Below are 12452 nucleotides of genomic sequence, written 5' to 3' on the forward strand. Positions count from 1 at the left end.
CAGCTCGCCCCGCCCCTCGGGTAGAGCAACAGGCATGGCTAAGCGAGCGCCGAGCGCATCGAACCGAATCGACTCGCTCTGGGTGCCGCGGCGGGACAGGCTGAGGGTTTGTTATCCCTGAGAGCGACCAGGATCGTGGCTGATGCTCGCTGAGGTTTATAGGACGAGTGTTTACAAACTGCAAAACCACAGCATGCGAAGATATCCAGCTAAATTGTCCCTTTGGTCCCAAGAAACCCCAGACTTCCTGAAATAAGACATTTCTTCTTTTTTAATAAAACAGAACTTGAAAAGCAAAATACACTCTTCAGCCCAGTTCCTCAGGCTCCACTCAGTGGTGGATAGTGCATGCCTCACATTAATGAGAAACACAAGAAAACCCTCTGGCTGTACCCCCACCTCGTGTTGCACGCCATGTTCATATTAACCTTTATGTTAACATATTGATGCTCCTTTAAAGTACAGCCATAAAGCAGAGTGGACATAAGGCAAAGCCACATTCTCAAACGAGGACATGGAGGTGTAAGGGGCACAGGCTGCCTGCTGCTACCTGGGAGCTGAACATCTCGTCCCTCAACTTTATTTTCCTGTCTTTTTCTCCACAACCCAAATCCATTTGCCAGAATTTTACTCCTGAAGTGCTCTGAGAGCTCAGTGACAAATGTCAGATGCTGCAGTTATCGGCTCACTGGGCAGAGCAAAGCTCCATAGGAAGGTAATTGGCTATTTTTCCTGGCATGAGTAATACTCACATTAATTGCCTTCCTCACTCTGGCTTAGAGAGCAGTCCTGCTCTGTGCTTTTTGCCTGCTATAGGAGCTGACACATTTTCTGGCCCAGGCAGGCTGAATTAATAACAAGAAGGGAAGGCAGAATGTTCTTCCTTGCTCTGTGTAGACATTACTGTTGCAGCAAGAAGATCTCAGTCCTCTTACACCCAACATAGAACTGAGGAATGCAGACCCGTGACTTGTTCAGCTTTTCTCTGCTAATCATTCTTGGAAAGGGGAACTTGGAACAACATCAGGGAACAGCCACGCTGTGAGCCTGGAGCACCGTGGGCAGCTGGAAGGGTATCCCCTTGTGCTGGGCACAAGCTGTGAAATGTTCCCAGACATAAAGGTGCTATGAGATACAGCAGAAAGGTTTTGTCTGTCTGTTTTTTGGTGCTTTTTTGTTTTGTTTTCCTGAGGGAAGGCTGAAGGACTTGCCCACAACAAGGTCAGAACAGCAATTCCCAGTACAGCAGATCCCACCACTCTGCACTCACCTCCACCCTTCTCTCCAAACTATCACCTTCAGGCAGAGGTTAAATCATCCTCCCTTCTCCCTGTCTAATTACACAATTTACTCCTCCTCTGGCTGTAATCAACTCCCATTTATACAACCCAGAGAGATCACAAGATAATCACCACAGGGAATAACCCTGTCATTTCCCTTGCTGTCTCTGCAGGGTGCCAAGTCCCTTCAGTACAAGCAAGGAGAGATGGCAAACATCCTCCCTGATAACTCTGCAGGATCAGCTTGTCATCCTCCTCCTCCCTCCTGGTCCTATCCCATTCTCTGGTGGATGCATTGATTTCCCAACTTGCAGGATCCTCTTTTATTCTTCACCCGTCCTCCCCCCTCCTTTTTTTTTTCCTCCTCTTTTTGAGGCTCCTTCTTTTCATTCTGTAGGAGTCAGGGCCTTGCATCCAGCACTTTGCAGGCACCAGGTAATGAGGACAGGCCCTTCCTAGCCTTCTGTCCTCTCTGTAGAGCTTGTGACCTCAGCAGCAGGCAGAAAACAGCATGAGGGAGAGGTAATGTGACAAAATGTCTCCTGATGGATGCAAACCTCAGGCCTGATTGAGCAGCTTCAGGAGTGCCACATGGATCTTCCTAGCTAAGCTAGGAAGGGACCAGGGCTGCAGGATCAGGACCTCAGCCCCACCAGTTTAACTGGGACATATTAAGCTGGGAAGGTAATTAGTTAAATATCCTTCCAGTTAATTCCTGCAGAAACCACAAGAGGGAAACTGAGTATGGCCACACCAAATTGCTGTCAGCTGGAGTTGTAATCCCCTTTCATCACTGTCAGAGGCAGCTCAAATGCCCTTCCACCAAAGCCACTTACTGTGAGAGAGGAAATGCTAAGTGCTTTAAAAAAAAAAAAAAAAATTAAATTCAAGCAGAAAAAATAAAAAATCCTTTTCCATTCCTGAGGTCGGATGCCACTCACATACAGGCAGGCTGCACACCGGATGCAGGCAGAGGTTCAGCAGCAAGGACTCAGTGTTGCAGCTGTTTTTGGTACATTTACATAAATTCCACCCAAAGGAAAATTGAATCATGAGCCCAGCTGGGTTCAAGTTGTGCAGCTGACAACAGTTCACATCCCAGCAGTGAGCACTGGACTGGGGTTACAGCTGCTGCACAGCGCCCATGGTACAGGTGGGTGCAGCCAAGGCACAGCCCTGGTGTAACCCAGCCTGGGGACACAGCTGTTGCTTCCTTTAGTCTCAGAGCTCTTTGCAACCGTGCATGAGATTTCATGGTGTCTTTTGATTCATTTATGACTGCTGTCCTTTTGGCCCAAGTGGTACCTAATCCCTATTACTGCTGCTGGAGAAGAAATAAATCTCTGCTAATATTGTCTATTTGGAAAGGAAAAAAAAAAAAAAAAAAACCCCACCAAAAACAAACAAAAAACCCCATAATCCTATTTCTTAAAGCAGCAAAAGCAGAAGGAGCAGGGGGACCTGAGGCTGATAAACCTCCAAGATGCCTCTGCAGCAAGATTTGAGCCCCAGGAATGCTGCAATCTCCATTACTGTGGGTCTGGTACTTCCTTCTCCAAACCCCTTGTTTCTGTGCTGGATATTACACCAACAACCCCCAGGTCATGGCTGGGTAGCAATGAAATAGAGAAGGGGCCAGGGGTATAGGAGGAGGAAGGGGATGCAGGGGGCAGCTTACCTCCAGGTAAAGCAGCAGCCTCCTCAAGGGACAAGGACCTGGGTCAAAGCCTTGGGGTTTCTCCTTCTGTATTGTTGCTGCATCAAGCACTGATCACAGCCCTGTCACTAATGTGACACAAAGCAGCCTATTTTTTCCAGGCTCATGGTGCTGGCTGAAGAGTGATTTTCTTATTTTCTCTTTTTTTTTTTTTTTCCAAAAAACTATTTTTAAAATGTGCACGAGTCCGTGTCAGGGTTTGAATCGATCTATAGAATTTCTATGTTCTATTTTATTTACAAGCTAATTAGCCACTCTTATCTGACTCACCTTTATGAGCACACACAAGTCAACAACGCAAGCTGCAAACATTACAAAGGCAGGATTTAAGAAATGTTAATATAGTTTGAGTCTAACACTTCAAAAACACATCCCTCAGTTTTCAAGAGGAAATGGGCATGCTGAAATGACTTCCCAAATTCAGCTTTTGATTTTGCAAATTGGTTTAGCCCTTCTGAATGTCCTTTTCTGCAAGAAATTCACAATCAAATGCTATTTTGCCAAGCTCAGACTTTTTGCAGAGCACTCAACCACAGAAAAAAAAAAAAAATCCAAGTGCAAAACTCAGCCTCATGGACCAGGAATAGTCCATGATCACACTGCATTCTCTCCAACCAACCAGCATTGCCACTAGAGTGCTTCAGGGGCTGTGTTCAAGGCATGGGTACATGCTCATGAGTACAAATGCACCTCCGTGCCTGTCCTGTTGCAGGATCAGGACTGAAGTACATAAGGTTACAAGCATCTTCGCATAACAGCAGCCTCCATCACATCACTCTTATGACCCAGAAAGAGTCTCATTGCAGTCAGCCTGAACATGAAAGCTGAAAGACAGAATATATGCGAATGTATCCTATATACACACACACTTGCTAAGCAGTTAATCTACCAAGCTTCTTCCAGCTTGTTTAAAAACACTTGCTCATCAGCTGGCACAACCAAAAAAAGAATTCCCCTGTAGATAATTCCCCCCCCCCCCCCCCCCCCCCCCCCCAATCCAAAAAAGGAGGAATTTCTCTGCTCCCTGCTGTTTGAGCCATGCAGAGAACAAGCCCTTTCCCCCTTGGCAAAAGAGTTTGGTCTCTGTATCATTTCTGTGATGCATACAGCTCCAAGGGCTAGAAGCAAGGCTGGCCAGCAGTAGAGATGCTCTCTACACCCAGCACCATATTTGTTACCTGGAGCAAATCATCTTGATGCCTGGTGGAGTTGCACCTCTTGGAAGATATCTTTTGAAGTTTGCACAGTCCCCCAGTGAGCTCTGAGGCCAGCTGAACGATCACAACATAGATCATGCAGCCTGAAACTCAGTGAGATTTACACAACAAACAGAGCATCACGCTGCTCTGCCAGGGACTGCTTAGCTGGGAAGGGATGTGTCACCCCAACTGCTGCACATTGGCTTGGAAGGGTCCTTCCCCTAGCAAGAGACAAAATGTTATTCTCTCTGTCCCTTGATTAAATCTCAGCAGAAATAAAAAAATCTGGCTTCTGTAAGTAATGGCTCAGGACAGAGGAAACAGCATTTCATTGGGGCAATTAGCGCGCTCTAATTAAACCCTAGTCTTCTGATCAGGCTCTCCTGATTAAGTGGGTTGCAGACACTCTGGATTACATTAACAAAATGAATCAGTTAATTACATGACAATCAATAAGAACCAAAAAGTAGGACAAGCAATTTGCCTTTAAATGACCATTTAAATTCATCAACATGATGCATGTTTGTAAGCGTAAAGGGGAGGGGCTGATATGACAGATCTGTCAGGCACTGGGATAACCATGTCTGATGACTGCAATTCATGAAAAGCAGAGAACTTACAGCACCTTCCTGGAAAGAAAAAAAAAAAAAAAGCATTATTTTCTGTACTGGTTTACAAAACATCCGTGGCACAAATAAACCTACTGGGAAAGAAAAAAATCTGCAAAACTCAACTCTTTAATGAACTGAAAACCTTAGTTTGGAGTTATGACTTAAAGATCAGCTTTGCTTTAAACCAGAGACATCGTGGTCTTGAACGATTATCTGACTTAAAGCTCCCATCCAAATTGAAAACCATGGTGAAGTGGAAGCTGTAAAATGACATTGTTAGAGAAGCAATTTCGCCCTGAAAAGCTTAGAGTCTGAATGGAAAGACTTAAAAAATAAAGGGGGGGGAAACTATTTTGGTGAAAAATGCATAAGTATCTGTTGTCATTTTGCAGGGTTCAAAACAGACCATGAGGGATTCTGAACTCTGCTAATGAGGGCTTTTAATCATATATATTAGAAACAAACAGACCACAGCAACAAATAGAAAGCATTATCACGATGGCTATTGATAATTTCTCCTCTCTGAAAGCAGCTTTTCAGTCAAGCTAAAAAGCAATAACATTTTCTTGAAAAAAAAAAAGTCAGCAAAAATGTCATAAAAAATGAAATATCTGACAAGCACGACAATCTCCCCAACCTTGGAAAAAAAGGAATTGGTTGGTGTGGGTTTTTTTTGTTTGTTTGTTTTTAGTTTATTTTTTTACTCCTTGCTTTATGATTTTTGGATGCTTGGATAATGCGGAATTAAGAAGGTGAGTTTCCCTCCTTCCAGAGGTGGAGACCTCAGGACCAGAAAACGGTGCCTGCAATCACAGACTCATCTGGGACATGAGTGAGGAGGGACCTCTGGAGCTCTCTGGCCCAACCCCATGCTCAAAACAGGGCCAATGTTAGAAGTTAAGTTTGCTCTGGGCTTTGCCTGGTTGAGCTTTGAGGATCTCTAGGGACAGACACAGGGCAGCCCCCTAAGCTGTACTCCAGAACTGTCACACCTGGTTTCTCATCCTTGTTTGGTTTTCCTCCTTTCAGTCTGTTAGCAGTTCCATTTCTGAAGGCACAGGGATTGCTTATTGACAGTAAGCAGTAAAACAAAAAGGCAGAACTGATCAGCCATAGCCTGCCAAGCAAGAAATCTGCCTGACATTTGTGGGCAATCATTCGCCACGTGCCATCTGGTTTATCTTGCATAGGGAGCGGATGAAGCTACCGGGGGATCTTCAGCTCCAAAAACTGCTAGAAGGAGATTGAAGCTGCCAGGAAAAAGAGCGCAATGCAGTGAGATGGCTCTGCTGTCCCAGAGCAGCTCTTACTGACACTAAGAGCTCCAGGCTTTTCCCAAAGCTGGCTTTTCCAGCCAGCTGCTGAGGTGGAGCCAGTAGAGAGTTGAGGCAAATACCTTTCATCTTTTTTAAGCTTCATTTCTGAAGGAAGCAGAATTATGCCATTTTTATGCCATTTTTCTCTTTTCCTTCCTAATAACTTTTAAATCCTTTGGCTGCTCACACTGATTTTTCACAGAGGTACTGGGTTAAACAGGCAGTCAGGGAGAGAAGAGAAACTCTGCTGGCATGAAGCACCTCCCATTGACAGTCACATTAAACATCGCATCTTCCGAGCATAACCTGGCCTCTAGAATCACTCTATGGGATGCAGAAGTTCGACCTGGCTGAGTCCCAGGCGAGTTGTTCTGCTTCATGGCAGGGTTTTGCAGCTTGCTCTGAGCAATGCTGAAATAAGCTTATGTGCAAGCAGGAGTAAAGAATTGATTTGTAGTATGGAAGGAATTTGCACTCAGGGCTTTTTCAGCGATGAACAGCTTGAGACACCCTGCATGCAGCTGCTGAAGAGCTCTGCTATGTCCTGGGGTACACCATGAGACCTCAGATGAGACTAAGACATCACCGTTCTCCACACAGCTGCAATACTGTGCTGCTTTAGAATATCCAGTTTTAGAAGACGAGAAGTGTGACCAGTGCTTCAGAAGCATAGAAGGGAACTGAGAAGTTATGTGATTGTTTAGTCTTAGAAAGGGGAAAATATGAAAGCAATCAGCAAATTTGCAAGAAGTCCTTGTGAAGAAGGACTTCCCTTTGACCATTACATCTAGGAAAGGGAGTGGTAGGTTTCAGTTTTAACTAGGAGATACCAGTTAGAAATAAAGGAAAACCTTGCCAAGAGGAAAAATAATCCCATCCAGGCAGGGAGGGCATTCAATTTTTGCAGTTATTAAGGCAATACACCCTCAATCTATGGATGAACTTTGAATGAAGGTGACCCCTGAACCTCTCTCATGGCCTAATTTCTGATTACCAACCTAACCTCCACATTTCCATAAAGCAGCAGCTGCCAATGAGGAGACCACTGGCAGGTCTATGCACTGTCTTAAATAAATGAGCAAGTGTAAAGGAAGCAGGTGCAGTCCCAAATACGTGTAATGGGAAGGTGTGACAAAAAATAAAAATACTCACCCTTACCTGAAGATGCAGACTTACAGAAAAACTCCACAAAGGAAGAAAATGCAACAAGACATCATTGGTCAGGAGCAGTCAGCCCTTAAAATGAGGTCTAAGAGGGGTGGAGCCTGGCTCCTGGTTGCACAGGTAAACTGCCTTCACCTGTGTTTCCAGGGCTGACCAGGCCTTTTCTCCAAGTGTTCAATCAGTGGTTCAGGCTGTGATTCAGCAGTTCCCACAGAGGAGGATTTGAGCCTTAGAAGAGAAGAAGCAAGTATGCTAGATTCCACTGTGTGCATGGTGCTGCACAAAGCTCATGGCAATCCCTTCCCCACTGCTCTAAGCTATAAAGATGATGCAAATTCTATGCCTAAATTCATGCCTAAATACATGCATGTTCTGGATAATTCTGATGCCCCTCTGAACGTTTTCCTTTTCAAAGTCATCCTTGTTTGTCTTCAAGGGTGTGCTTGGAAGGCACAAGGACCGTAAGTCAGCTGATGCTGCCACACAAGGTCTAATCAGCAACCCTGGCACGTTCCTGTAGAAAAGAGATTAAAAACAAAACAAAACAAAACTCAATCACTATTTGCTTTTTGCTTTAACCAAGCCTGCCTTGATCTCACAAAACCCAGGGTGCTTGCAGTACAAAGGCGCAGGTTCAAAGAGACAGCAAGAAGTTAATCTGAAAGCAAAAAGTGCTCTTTCGGGCAGGTGGGAAGAAGTAATTAGAAAGCATAGCTATTCCAAAGCTTCAAAATAAATCAGGTCAGCCATTATACACTCACTAAAGCCAGAGCACCCTCTACTTTTGTCAGTCAAGAGAAAAAGGCAGACTGTAGACCTATGGACCAGGCTGCAAAGGCAGGAGCTGGCGGGGCTTCATGTGACACTGTTCAAATGGGCAAAGGCACAGACACTGCGGGTGAGCAAGGAAACCAGTGGCTTTGGGAGGCTACGTCTGTCAAGGCTTTTTTCATTTAACTGTGCTCCTCATTCTCCTTCACCATCAGCATCCACTATTCCCCACAAGCTCCACGAGCTTCTGCGTTCAGTAACTGATGTCCTATTTTGATACTGTCCTCCAAAATGAGCTGACAATGGCTTGGGTTGGAATGGCCCTTAAAGATCCAATTCCAACCCCCAACTCTGGGATATCCACTTGAGTGTGAGGTGCCAGGCCCTGCTGTCAGCTCCCCATGAGCTCCCCAGTGCAGAGCCAGGGCAGCCAGCAACAGTAGGAGCCCTTTCCCCTGCTGTAAGCACTGATCCCTCCTAAAACCTGAAGCGATTGCATTAATCAGTTTGCTTCGAAGTAGGCCATGCTGAATGTGTTTGAGCCTGGCTGATAAAATGGGGAGAGGAAGAAGTGCAAGGAGATTAGAAAATAATCGTGCTTAATTTGGGAACGTCTCTGAAGATTTATTCCAAAGCATGAAAGCGACGGAGAACGCTCCCGCCCAGAGATTAAAGATGCTCTGACTCACGTCTCAGAGGCCTGACAATAGCTTATTCAGGAGAGCTGCCTGCAGCCACGAGACAGAGGATGAAGTTTTCCCAAAGCATTTCAATTTGTGTGAGAAGAAAAAAAGGCTAGATTTCATTAGTTTCACTGCACAGCATGAGATGCAGTGGTCCCCATCAATCCTACAGCTGGCTGTGGGTATCTGTCCATTCATGGGCTGAGGAAAGCCACAGACAGCAGTTGGTCACAGCTTCTGGATCTGCCACTTTTTGATGTTTCCAACTGTCTGTGGCTTCCAAAGGAAAGCAGAGCTGGAGAGCAAGCAGAAGGCCCTGTGCAGCCAGAGGGGAAATCAGCAATCACCACCTCCCACAGAAGCTAAGTGCAGGGGCTGGAGGTATAAGAGGTTTTATCCAGGTCTCCTTGCTGTGGGGTTCTCCTGGCTCTGTGGGCATCACACAAGTGTGGGTGTGCATCCTCATTCTGCCATCCCATGGGTGGCCTCCTGAGCAAGGAGTATGTGAGTGGTGCCAGGACCTCAGCATCTCTACCCAATGAGAACTTGATGGCCCCACTGTCTGTACCAGCTCTAAGAGAAATAAAATGTCACCAGCAAGGCATGTGAAGGAACTGTCTCATGTTTTCTCCTTTGCTTTGAATCTGGGAGTGATGGAATGGCAGCCATAGTGATCTGTGAGATTGCTAACTGCCTGTGCTGCAAGTCTCTCTGGGGTGCTGGTGTACCTAAGCCTTGGAGATGAGCAGGGCATCTCTGCAGCATTGGGTTGAAAGAATTGGAGTCAACACTTGGCTGATGTAGGGACAACTGAACATCACCCATTGCAACCACTGTAAGCACAGCCTCATTGTCGGTCTTTTGGTAAATAAACCAGCGGAGAGCTTGTAGCTGATGCTATTAGCACCAACACCACTGGGACAAAGGCTGAGGTACAGCAGCTTTAGCTGCATCTAGGAGGTGGCAGCTTATTTTTAGGGAGGCTGTGCTGCAGCTGCAGTGAGCGCTGCCCATGTATGGGACTACAGCTTGTGGCACGGCACTTCGCCAGACAGGAGAGAGAGCATGGCACTGAGCTGCCTGTGCCTGGAAGGTTCCCCTGCATGCTGTGTGGCAGAGCATCCTCAGTACAACAGCACAGACAGTCCTTTCCGAGCAGCTGTGATTGCTGCTCCTTGTTCTATTCTCCAAGACAGCTGGAGCAGAGACAAGTCCGGCACCGTCAGAGTCTCTGCAGAGTTTGTTTTGATCTTCATGCTGATGGGGAAGGACAGCCAGAGCCTGCTGAACAAAAAAGTCTGTGTCCTGGCTCTCAGCTTCCAGGTAATTGTACTCATCTTACATCCATCATCCCAGGGATAGCAGGCTCTGTTGCAAGACCTAATGCCCTTTATGCCATTTCTTTCGTGGAATGGGCTTGAAATTGATTCTGAAACAGAAGAAAGCATCTGTATCAATTTTCCCCTTGAAGGTGTGACAGTGTCTGCTTTCAGCCAGGTTAGTTTATTTTTGCTCTCTGCTGTGCTTGTGGTCCCCTCTCTTTATTCACTGAGACAGGTAGAGAGGAGCCCATCTTTCCTCAGTCACACTGCTGGTGAGAGGAGGTGACTGATAACATGTGACAGCAGAATGACAGCCACCCCCACACTTCACACAGTGTCCATCACCTCCATCCTCACAGGCTCTGTTTCCCAGGGGAAAAGTTCAAGGAGGAGATCTGAGGCAGATCTGTTCTCTGCAGCCCGGTCAGGTCTTTCCAAGTCACAAAATCTGACTGGCAAATTGTGGAAGGAAACTGAATTTAAAGGCTAATGCATGAGGTTTCCTAACGTATGGCAAAGCGACCCCATTAAAAGGCACCCATTGGTTTTTAAGCAGTGCAAGGTCATAGGACTGCTTTTTTATGTCATTCTTGAGCCACTGAGGCTCATGCTTTAAATTTGTCTCACTGACTAGGATCTGCAAAGCTAAGAAAGTGCAGAGAGGTGACAGCCATGCCCACAGGACTTCCGTGTGCAGCCATGGAGTGAGACTGTGATCTTCTGGCTGGAGACAGAGCTCTGAGTCCCCAAGGAGAGGGATGTACATCCTATAGATGCTGAGGAAATTCAAAATTAGGAGGGTAAGGGTTTTTTTTCCAGATCTCTGTAGGATTAAATACTAGGAAAGCAATCAAAATTTCACCCATTCTTCAGCAGAAATCTTATAGCACCATCTGATCTTGAAGATTCCTGTTAACACTGCGTTGTTCAGCAAACGCAGCTGCCAGATCTGAACCTAGCATCATCACACTTGCCGACAATATAAAATTCATGCCATTTCAAAAGATGCTGAATATGGCTGTGGCCAGTATTGACCTTGGGGCACACTGCCAGATGCTGTCCTACAAGCAGACCTCATACCACTGATCACCAGCTGCCAGGCATGGCCATTCAGCCAGTCTTCACAATAACTTCTTCTGCTCGTGTCCAGCAATTGAGAGATCTTGCTTTCATCTGCAAATCCATTGTCATCCTTCACTGTCTTTCCTCTTGGGTTTGTTTTTTTTTTTCTCCTTTCTCACTGCCTTTTGAAGCTGACTTCCAGTCATTCTGTATTTGCACCTGGCTAGACCTTGGTGCCACATGTGAGGGAGCACCGGGAGAGATGTTGAATTCATGATTTGCTCTGTCACTGGAGGGAACAGCCCTGGCTTGTAGCTCAGGTTCATTCATCAGTGTCTTGTGTCTGTGCATCTGAACCTCTTGTTTTCCAATTACTCTGGGGCTGCCTTTAACAGCATTCGATTGAGAGGTCTCAACATGGTTCTCGTGCAATACTCATGGAGCAGATGGAAATGCTTGCAGTGAGACATTCATGCATATGCAACATCTGTTGGGGAAAACATCTCAGATCTTATTGCTGCTGCCTGCAGTGTTGCCTGTCAGCTTCTGGATGAACTCATAATGGGATATTTATTTGGGCAGGGGCAGCATTGGTGGAAAACTCTCTAAGTTAAAATGCCATTGCTGCTTCTGGTAGAAAGTCTTCAAACACTGTAAATACCCCAGTGAAGCTGCTCTTTTTTGTCACTGACCAAAACCAAAAATATTTTCAGAAAGGACAGATTACTCCACTGAAAGAAATGGATGTTTGAAGCAGTCTTAAGATCAGAGAGTCATGGTTTTGGTGCCCTTATGTTAGGAGAAAGGAGGGAGCAAGGAAACCGAGTGGAAGCCTTTCCCACCAGCTGGAAATGGATGCTGTATCTGATGCACCTGCCTAGCACAAATGCACATGGATTTATATTTAGGGCCAAGTGAAGGGAGGCCCTGCATATCTCCAATTATCTGTAACACAATAGGCCAGCTCTCCTCTCCCTCTTGCCCTTCTTAATTTGTTATTTTTATTTATGCTAAGAAAGACATGTTTGCCATCAGTTGCATCCATTCTCTAACCATCATTCTTGATCTAGCCTGACCTTCCATTGGCCACAAACAACCTACAGGCAAAAGCCTGGTATTCTCAACAAGACCTCAGATCCATAAATGCTTTGATTCAGTAGAAATAGAGTTTTTCTGGGCCTTTCACGTGCAGACACAAGTTTCTCTAAATGCTGTCCTGAAGTCTATGAAATGCTGAATGTCCAAACTGCAAGGCAATGGGCTCAGGCAGTGCTTGCATTGATTAGCATAGCCCTGATTGATGTGTGGATGCTTTATGATTTGTTCT

This window comes from Lagopus muta, chromosome 5, assembly GCF_023343835.1.
Source record: "Lagopus muta isolate bLagMut1 chromosome 5, bLagMut1 primary, whole genome shotgun sequence".
NCBI classification, from domain to species: Eukaryota; Metazoa; Chordata; class Aves; order Galliformes; family Phasianidae; genus Lagopus; species Lagopus muta.